Below are 10,340 nucleotides of genomic sequence, written 5' to 3'. Positions count from 1 at the left end.
ATTCGTCGGCGAACGTGCAGACCTTTGCCTACTATTCGAGAATGACCCTTGTGACCTCAAAGCCCGAAGTTTAAATACTGCTTGCTGTTCTTGGTTTTCAGGTCACGAGCTACTTTCTGTAACTAAATTTTACTTAGGAAGTTAATTTTTAGCTTGTGTTCCGTGTCTTAATTCAGCCACGGAAACTTTTCCAACGGTTTCTTGTTGACTTGTAGGAAAAAACAGGTTTATTTTGTTTAATATTAGAAGTAAAGTTTCTATAATTTTTTTCATTCTTCCAGTGCATATTGTCCTAATCCTAGGTGATTATTACACTACCAAGACTACTTCCAAAAGTCAAAAATGAAATGAAATCTTTGAGTTTTACGTCCCACGATTATGCCGTGTGGGCTAAACAAGACGATAACGATAAGAAATGAATGAAGTGAAAAAAGTGGGAGGAAGCGGGAGAACACCGAGAATGTCCTTTGAGAATATACACGACACAAGAGCTCTACAAAATTTACGAGACGAGAAAACCGTATTTATCGTCTCGTCTCGTCTCATAAGAAACACTACCTATGAATGAAAGCCAGCGTACTTCCATATGATTCTTCAATAGTCTTTTCAAATACAATGCCAAAATATTTCTAAGAAGCACACGTGTGACATAATACAGACACCGCTCCACCGTTTTGTAGAAACAAAGTTGTTTAAAATATTGTCTAAATTCAAAGCTGAGTGAATAATCAGGCAAGTGTTTAGGCCAGATATTTCTAATCCAATTTATTACGTGCTTTGATGCCTCATCGTCCGTGAACGCTAATTCGATTTTCTTTCCATTCAATGGAAAAAGAATATACTTTGGATATCAGTAGGCAAGAGGGGGAGTGAATGCTGAGGGCACAAAATGTTTTGAAAAGTGAAGATGCACGTTTAAAGAAAAAGAAAGTTGTTAGGATTCTGCTTTACATTCTTGCATTTTAAAATTGCAATATTTTAAGGCTTGAGATGCTATTCATGAATATTAAGATATAAAAATATATATTAATTGTTTCATATGGCACGTTCGAGTTTTGTAACTTTATAATAATAATTGTAATAAAAAGGTTGTGCTGAGAAGTGTTTTTTCTTAACAGATTTTTTTAAACACCATCAATGTCACAATAGTAAGCATAATATTGAAATTAGATAAGCTTACTGAAGCACGCTATTGTAAGAAAGAACATATATTATGATAATATCGAATTTAGGATATGCTTCTGTCAAAATTTACAAGGTACTCTGTCAATTTCTGGGAAGATGTCAAGAAGCTCAGATTACCCACATCAAATAGGAGGAATGTAAGGTGGCCAATATACCCTTTAGACACGTATATGGTGTGATTGTCAAGTTTGGGGTTAAATGAGCTCATTTTCGTCAAGGTGATCGAATACTACTAACTTCGGATATTGTTCTAGTAACACTGATTAGTTTGTTTTGGTTTTTGAAGTTTAATCGCTTCGAGTACAGTGACCGTATGCAGCGACGCAACTAGGCTAGTTGTCGCCCGGGGCAAGAACTCACTTTAAGTCCCCCCTCCCGCCGCCCATACCAACCAAACCAAAACGCTCCCCGGTTACACAGCTGTTGTTGGCATCACACAGTAATTCTCCTATACCACTTTTTCTTCAAGTGGTAAAGCTTGGTTTCAAAATTGCAGTTCATAATTTAATTTTTAGTACAAGATAAAACAGCAAACTAATTAGTATTTGATTGCCAAATAATCTGAGAGTAGCATGCTTAACATATTCTTATAGTCTTATCATAATACAGTAGAGCATCGATTATCCGAACGTCGGTCAACCGAACGACCGCTTAACCGAACTGTGTACTCGCTCGCACCTGTTACTCTCCCACCCTACCGTCCATCATCCCCCTCACTCCCAAACCAAGTTTCCCACAGTAGTCGCCGCACTGAGCCACCGCTGGCGGAACATTGCTTCTAATGGGGCCTTCATAAGGCGCTGCTGACCTGCCAAGCCGCCAGTCGCTGTGTTTCAACAATCAGCACACTTCTTTTTATGAATAAATTTACTGTACAGTACTTCTTTTTCGCAAATAAACATGTACAGTTCGATTATCCGAACAAACCAGTTTTCCGAACACCCATGTCCCCCAATTACTTCGGATAATCGACGCTCTACTGTAACTGCAAATCACAGTGTTATTTTTCTTTAATTATATCGAGATGTGCATATATGTTGAATGGATCAACAGTCTGCTGCTTTAGAAAAGAATATTTAATTATGACGAACAGTCAAACTGTTCTCTCGAATATTATGCTTGGACATTTTGCAAATCTCTTAAATCGATGTAAGTTAAATTAAAATTCAAAAAGCTGGAACTAAAATTTAACTTTGTGGGCCCCTTTTGCTGTAAAGGTTTTTACAATGTCATCAAAAGATAGTTTTGAAGCTAACTTATGCTGTATGGATATGATCCTAAGGTTGGAGAGTCGTTGTTGTTCCTGTTAAGTTTCTGAGGTAACTTCTTATGATATTTAATTACTAAAACTCCTTTCCTTGCCTTATAGTGAAAATAAATATTTGCCCAATTTTTCGCCCCCTAAATCCGACGCCCTGGGCATAAGCCCCGTTTGACCTCCCCCCCTTATTTACGTCACTGACTGTGTGAGACACGGACTATAGCTTATGATGGAATCCGAACCCATAGACACTGCTCGAAATTTGAAGATGGGTCTCCCGTTCAGAAGGCGCATAGAATAACTATAAGAGCAGAAAGAAACTCTTCGAAAAATATTGAGTTAAGCTTATTGTGCTTGTTACTAGATTATACCAGTTTGCTTATAGACTATTAATAATATTTGAAATTTAAACGGGAAACGTTCCATTTAAAATATATTTATTTGATTCAATTTTATCATACTTGCTTAATTCTAAACTTCAAAAAATCTAAGATTTGAAAGGGCGCTAATGGAATCTATTTTATAATCTTTCAGAATCACTATAAGAGTAAGGAAAAACAGGCAAGTTCCACACACAATTAAAATGGACTTCAGGTATTTTTCTGGAATTCCAATTGAAGCGCTGACTACTTTAATCAACAGCAGAAATAAAAATAATAATATCTTCAGCAATGTCCAGAGAACGCAGAAAACCAGTGTTACAGAACTGAGAAACAGTGTGACCAGATACCTTGGCGATTTAATTAAGAGCTGAATTATAAAAATAGGTAACAGTAAGATGGACTTAAAAAATGATGCAAGAGATTCTGTTATCACCCATAGAATAATCACAAGCAATATGAAAACTTCAATAGTATGAAGTTGTGATCCTTGTTGAGCGCACTGTTTCAAATATGAATCCATATATGTCTCCATTTTTTTTTTTTTTTTTTTTTTACTTCCACAAAAAGAATTTCATAATCAAATGTCACACGCTACGATTATTACTCTGTCCTTGCTCTAAATCATTTCTTACATATTATCAGTTCACTTCCTGTGTATATACTGCTGCATAATTATTTAATTTGTATTTGTCTAGTTCCCCACATGAAGACCAGCATCAAAGCCTGAAAAAACAGTGACGATTATTTTAATCTAAGAACATACTTCAATGTAAAGGGTATCCCACAAAGAACCCAACTGTTGAAATGCCTTCCATTTCTGTTCTAGTAAGTTGGCAGCACTGAACGTTATATGATTCATTTGTTGTCTTTGTGATTAGTAATCACGGAGCGTCAAATAGAACATGATCGTCATCTGTTTCCTGTACAAGTAGGAATAGAGCGCTCACAACGTTTATAATAAGCTTTCACTATGACAACACGCTGTTCTTTCGTGAAGCGCTCTATTCCTACTCGTACATAAAACATACAGTGGCGTATTTAGGGGGGTGGCTTCCGGGCTTAAGCTCCCCCCCCCGAAATCTTACTTATTATAGTAAAGTAAATGAAATATCTTGCAGAATTTTCACATTTCCAAGCAAAGCCCCCCCCAAAAGTTAGCAAAGCCCCTCCCGAAACAAAATCGTAAATACGCCACTGAAAACATATGACGATCATGAGCTATTCGGCGCTCCATGACTACTAATTATAAAGACAACAGATGAAAATCGTGTAACATTCAGTGCTGTCAACTTAATATAAAGGTAACCAAAAACGTTCTGTCGCTTATTGTGGAGGTCTGTGTTCAATTGTCCCTCACACCATGAGTTGACAGCAAATGGAGATAAGAGGAAGATCAGTTGTTGCTGTGAGTATATTCAACATACTACCTGGTTGTGGCAGCTCAGTCACACCGTGAACGTGCGTAAAGACCTCCACAGAGCATTATAGGGGCGTGTATGCTGTACGAGTTCAAACTGGGTTCAAACGCCGCTGCAGCGGAGCGGAAGATATGCCAGGCCTTAGCTGAGGGCGTCGTGACTACGTGGATAGTGCAGCGGTGGTTTAACAAGTTTAAGGACGCATGACGTGCCGGAAAACCAACACATGTACAAAATGAAGATCTTCAGGCAGCAATCCAGACGAACAGTGCCAGACATATGAGGAACTCGGACTACAATTCAGCGTGAGTGGAGAAATCATTCGGCAGCATCTCCATCAACTTGGGAAGCACTACAAGTTGGGTCGATGAATCCGAAATGATTTGACTCCGGGCCAGAAGGCAACGCGAGCAGACACCTGTGTTTTTTGCTGTCTCGTTTGAGGCAGGAGCCATTTCTGGACAGGGTGTTGTTATATGATGAAAAATGGGTCCTGTATGAAGTTCTACGACGCTCGTCGCATTTGGTTAGCATCATTGGCATCATTGGTTAGCATCCCATGAACCGGTTCCAAAACAGCCGAGCCAGCACTACATCAGAAGAAGGTCCTCCTGTGTGTTTGGTAGACTGCTCACGGCATCGTGCATCTGGAACTGCTACAAGCTTGTCAGAGCATCAATACAACTGTGTACTGTCAGCAATTGAGCCATGTTAAAGAAAAGCTCAGAACTCTGGAGCACTTCTGAATCGCCAAATGGTCCTCCTGTTACAAGACAACGCTAAGCCCCACGTGGTTGGATGTCCTGGAACACTATTCTATGCCTTGAATGGGAAACACTATTGAATCTACCATAGTTCCCGGACATTGCACCATCTGATTATCATCTGTTCCATTCCTTGAACAACTACCTTAGAGGACAATTGCTAGTTCAAATCCCTAGTAGAGGTGCAAAATTCATTTGATACCTTCTTTGCTTCACGATCCACCAAGTTCTACCGCGATAGAATCCATGGCCTTCCAGAACGTTGACAGAAGCTCGTCGATGCTGATGGGGACTATTTTTGACCTTCTAGGCAGGGGTAAAAGTGAGGGGGAACGCAGGGAGACGTCCCCCACCTCGAAAAAATATGTATAGCGTACCCCAATTTCTAAGAAAAAAAATTACAATGAGCAAAGATAGGCAGGGAGAACGGCGTGACGTCATGCCCTACCTACGTCCCCCACCTTTTCACATCCACTTTTACCCCTGCTTCCAGGTACATCTTAGGTGACATATGGATATTTGAAAGTGCTGAATGAAAAAGCGACAGAACTTTCTTGGTTACTTGTATAGAACAGAAATGGCTGTCATTTGAAAGCAAGCGTTCTTTATGGGACATCCTTTACTATATTTTTATTTCTTTAATAATTATGTATATGATTTCCCTTATATTCTTATACATAAGTAAGTGAAGTAAATGATTTATTAATTGTTAGAGGACAGATAAGCCATGAAAATCATCTTTTAAAAGTATTTTAATTGAAGAGCCTATAACATTTTTAGATAAAAAATCATTGTGTATCTTTTCTCAAATAGGAGTGAAAATGGACATGCAGAGAGAAGGAGAGAGTAATTGTTTTCATAATATACTTAAATAATAATAAATCTAAATTTTTCTCTATTTAGAGATGGCATAATCATAGTAAGTGACGGAAACGAACTGCAAGTTTGCTTATTTAATATCTCTAAAATGAGAAAATTGATTTATGAATGACTTTTCGAAATTCTCATTTTGCTTATCATCTTTTAATAATTTTATACAAATCATTACAATTTCAATCAAGTTCATAAGTTAATTCCCGTATGTTAGTAATCATTTTACAATGTTAGGTGATTTCTATATTAAAACACATTTTAAAATTAATTAAAGTATATTTTATTTTGCAGTTTCTGTTTCTCGGTTTCATTTTAATACTATCAAGAGTTTTTTTTTTTTAAATTGACAATTATTTTCCTTCACTTTGATAGCAGAGCATTTGAAATTCGGAGGTTTATTATTATTAATTTTTTTTATTGTTTAATGTCCCTTTCTTAGGAACGAGACTATGCAAAACGTGCATCTATAATGTAACCTAGTAAAATAGTAATTCAAACAATATTTAGTACTACTTTAGAACGAATCCATATTTCCTGTACTCCGCACTTTTATATTAAGCCCCAACACTGGAATGTAACTCTTTACATTATTAACGATGCAACAACATATCAAGGTGCACGGTTTAATAGAATTGTTTTCTGGCCGTATTCAAAATTTCAAGTAATCTCCAATTGGTCAAATGTTTATGAAAATAGAACATGAGAACTTCTACTTCGAAGTGTTTGAGTTGCTAATTAAATTTTAACGCCCTATTTGAATTGTTTCCAACTCCTATAAATTCGATCTTAAACGACAAAATACGGCATTTCTACCCAAGTTACACTGTCTTTATGCAAAGAGCAGCGACAGTTTACATATTTACAAAAGTATTAATTAAAAAATTACATTTATACTTTCTTCTGTTATTATTGTATTCACTTTTATTATTTTTATAGCGCAGGAAACAATCTCTAAGATGTGGCTTCCTAATTAAACTATGACGTGAACTAATCAAAGCTGCATACTATTTTTAAAAAATTCACGGAAAATAAGCTTTTAGTATGCGAATATTCGACTTGTTGATGTGACTTGGCACTTAAATACAATATCTTTGGGTGTTGATTACATTTGAGAGAGCAGTTCATAATAAATAGATACAATAACATACCTATTTCTAACATCAACGAGATTTGGCACAGAAGCTTTGAATATGCTTCTAACACATGTAACTATGCCAGCCATGATGCAGAGTGAGGTCAAGAAAGTTTTGTTGAACAACAGTGTGGTCCCATCCAACGTAATGGCACATCGTTGACAATTTCATTCATTGAAACAACAGGCTAACTAAACTAGTGCACAATTTACAAGGGTACCACAGAAACAAATTACAGCATGCGTTTTTCTTCAATATCAAGTCGTACTATTGTTACACCAGTTAATATAGATTGTTGGCTTACCTGATTAGAACAATATCTCTTACCATGCATACGTTAATAGTTTTGACGAGTATTGGGGAAAATAAATGAATAAATAAAAAAGTTTATATATATTAATCTTGTTATAGAAAACATTAATTAAAAATCGAATATTACATTCGAAGTTATAAAATATAAAAATTTCAGATTGTATAATGTCATATGTCGCATTCGCTTAGTAGGTTCAGACTTGATTATATACAACAATAGAACCGCAGGGGGTCGGATTAACCCATTAGCGCAGTGCGTGATCATATGAACACACCAATTAGTATTTATGAAAATAAGCCTTCTGTAACATAGTTTTAGTGGTTTCTTTACGCTTTATGTGTTACCTAGTAGGAGAAGGTTCCAGGTAACGCTATTCAGACAAAACAAATTACACATTGCGGCGTGAATGTAACCTCGAGGCACAGTTATCCGCAACTCGCCAGAAATACAGGAAAAATGGCATCGTCCTTGCAGTAAGTATTAAAAGACAATCTTAAATATTATCCTTTCAAATTATTTTATGCTGGATTATGTTTTAGAGATGTCAAAAGTTGTCACAGATTACATTTCGCTCATCTGAAAATATTTGGGTTGTGGTTATTGAAGTTTTCCATCAGTGTGATCGTATGAACACGCAAGGCGATTAAGTAGCTTTTTTCTCTCTTACGTACGTACGTAAAAACGTCGATAGTGCAGCAAAATGTTGCAGGTATATCAATTTAGAATATTTTGTACATGCTTTCACTTGACTTACTTTATTCTTTTCACTTTATTATTATTATTATTATTATTATTATTATTATTATTATTATTATTATTATTATTATTATTATTATTATTATTATTATTATTATTATAAATGACTTTTGCAACTTCTGTTACTGGTAATTATGTTTTTCCCTTTAGTTAGGTCTTTTACTTCAACAAATTCTTGAAATTTTAGAATTGGATGACGTGAAAGACGTAGAAGACATATCCTGAGCCTCTGGGTTAACGTCTTTTCGGGTGAAGATTCAAGAGAAGATGGAAGTGAACTCATCGACAAACTTACAGGGCGCCAGCTTACCAGTCATACTGAAGTTGTTTTTACAGAAAATACTCGATTTGGTGAGGATGATATGACAACTCTGTCGTCACAACTGCGTCTGCATGTAACGGGGATCATTCTGTTTCTAATGTCGAACAATATTCCCAAAGTGAAAAAAGAAAGTACTCGTCCGTATGAATTCGGAGAATATCAACAAATACATGAAACTTACTAATCAAATGAACCAGGCTATCTCATATTATAGAATAGTAAAATCAGATCCAAATATGGTTGTGGTCACTTCCCTCTTGGATGATTGATGTATCGTACGAAACGAATTATTATTATTATTATTATTATTATTATTATTATTATTATTATTATTATTAAAAAGTTTGAAAAACAAATTAATGTAGTGAGTGGGAACGGGGAACCCCGAGGAAATCCATGTACGTTGTGTTTGTCCACCACAAACTAATTTGGCCAAAGATCGAACTGTGGACCCCATGCATCAGAGATATGTACTGTGCCACTGAGCTATCGTGTTTCACAAACTACCGTTGAACTAGCTTCTCACACGATTCACAGATATGTGGTTTTTGAAAAGGTTGGTTGAGGGGATAGGGGGACCGGCGCCACCCCATTTTCTGAATAATTTATTTGTTCATGAATTGAAATAATATACTAAGACTCTATAGATTGCGAATGATTAATTAACTAATGTAAAGGGAAAAGGAAATTGAGAATTGTCTCACGGACAATTAAAGTTTATATTGTTTGAAGCATGTGCGTTGGTCTCGTCTCAAAGGCAACTTAAGCAGCACAGTATACCAAGAGATACATTATATGATTAGCAAGCTTTATTATTATCATTATTACTATTATTACGAGTGTACATATTTTATGTGTCTATTTCTAGACATCTGAAACATTGGGGACTGGAACAGTGATCTTTGATATTATAAGTAAGGATACGCGGGGATCCAAAACTACACATGGTACTTTCTTGAACAAGTTACCATCTTATTTACACGGAAATATCCGACTAGTTACGAAAAAGTTAGACTTTTTTAGAAATGTATAGTGACTTCCATTAGCCCTTTTAGGATCTTGGTTTTTGGGGTATTTTTTAGACTTTCATTCAAGCAGCAACTGCATCGTCACTATTTATCCTAGGATCATGGTTCATATCTCATTCTCTTTAGAATAGAGCAGGCTTTCCAATGGTAACACTTACATGCCCATACCATATACCAAAAGAGGGGAAAAGTTAGGTCAAAGGGAAAATTTCGGGGGGAATTTTTTCACACTTAGGGCCCCTCTGAAACACCCTTTGTGAAAGTAGAGATATCAAAAAATCTGATAAATACTATTCGGTTGACTGAATTTGTGTGCCAAATTTCAAGCTTCTATCTTGAATAGTAAGGATGGTAGAAATTTTATCATGAATTCCCACAATGCCGCAGATTACTGCAAGAGACCCTGATCTCAGGTAAAATAATTCCTGAGACATCCCTTTTACCATAACATTATAATCCGCCAATCATTCTCTTCAAAATAGAACTGCCTTTCAGACGGTACCATTCGCATGACTCCATCATGTATCTAATGCGGGAAAATCCCGAAGAAAATTCTTTTTTGGTTAAAATATAACTTTTTTCAACTTTTTGGCCCTCTGGACCCTCTGTTTTAACGCAGAGATCTGATAAATACTACTCGCTGGACTGAATGTTTGTGCAAAATTTCAATCTTCTAGGTGCAAAAGTATGCGACCCAAAAACATATACCGCCAAACCCCATATTCCCGTATACAGAAGGATATTTTCTAGAAATTTCCCGAGACATTCCTACTTACCCTAGGATCATGGTTCGTACATCATTCTCTTCGGAATAGAACTGCCTTTCAGACAGTACCATTTACATGTCTCCATCATTTAGCTGAGGCGTAAAAATGGTGAAAAAGGGATTTTTGGTTAAAAAATT

The 10,340-nt window shown here is 36.2% G+C and overlaps 1 long non-coding RNA gene across 1 annotated transcript; it reads right to left on the bottom strand.

Annotated features, from left to right (window-relative positions):
- Nucleotides 1-2,866: 2,866 nt before the first annotated feature.
- On the bottom strand, nucleotides 2,867-7,279 carry LOC145667555 (uncharacterized). The gene is made up of 2 exons (XR_014127897.1): nucleotides 7,033-7,279; nucleotides 2,867-3,552 (listed from the first exon to the last, which is right to left on the bottom strand). It is a non-coding gene; the product is annotated as an uncharacterized LOC145667555 (long non-coding RNA).
- Between the last annotated feature and the right edge of the window lie 3,061 nt (nucleotides 7,280-10,340).

This window comes from Thermobia domestica, chromosome 1 (genome assembly GCF_964235325.1).
Source record: "Thermobia domestica chromosome 1, izTheDome1.hap1.1, whole genome shotgun sequence".
Lineage (NCBI taxonomy): Eukaryota > Metazoa > Arthropoda > Insecta > Zygentoma > Lepismatidae > Thermobia > Thermobia domestica.
The sequence above is the reverse complement of the archived record's forward strand: the minus strand, read 5'-3'. Positions and strand labels throughout refer to the sequence as shown.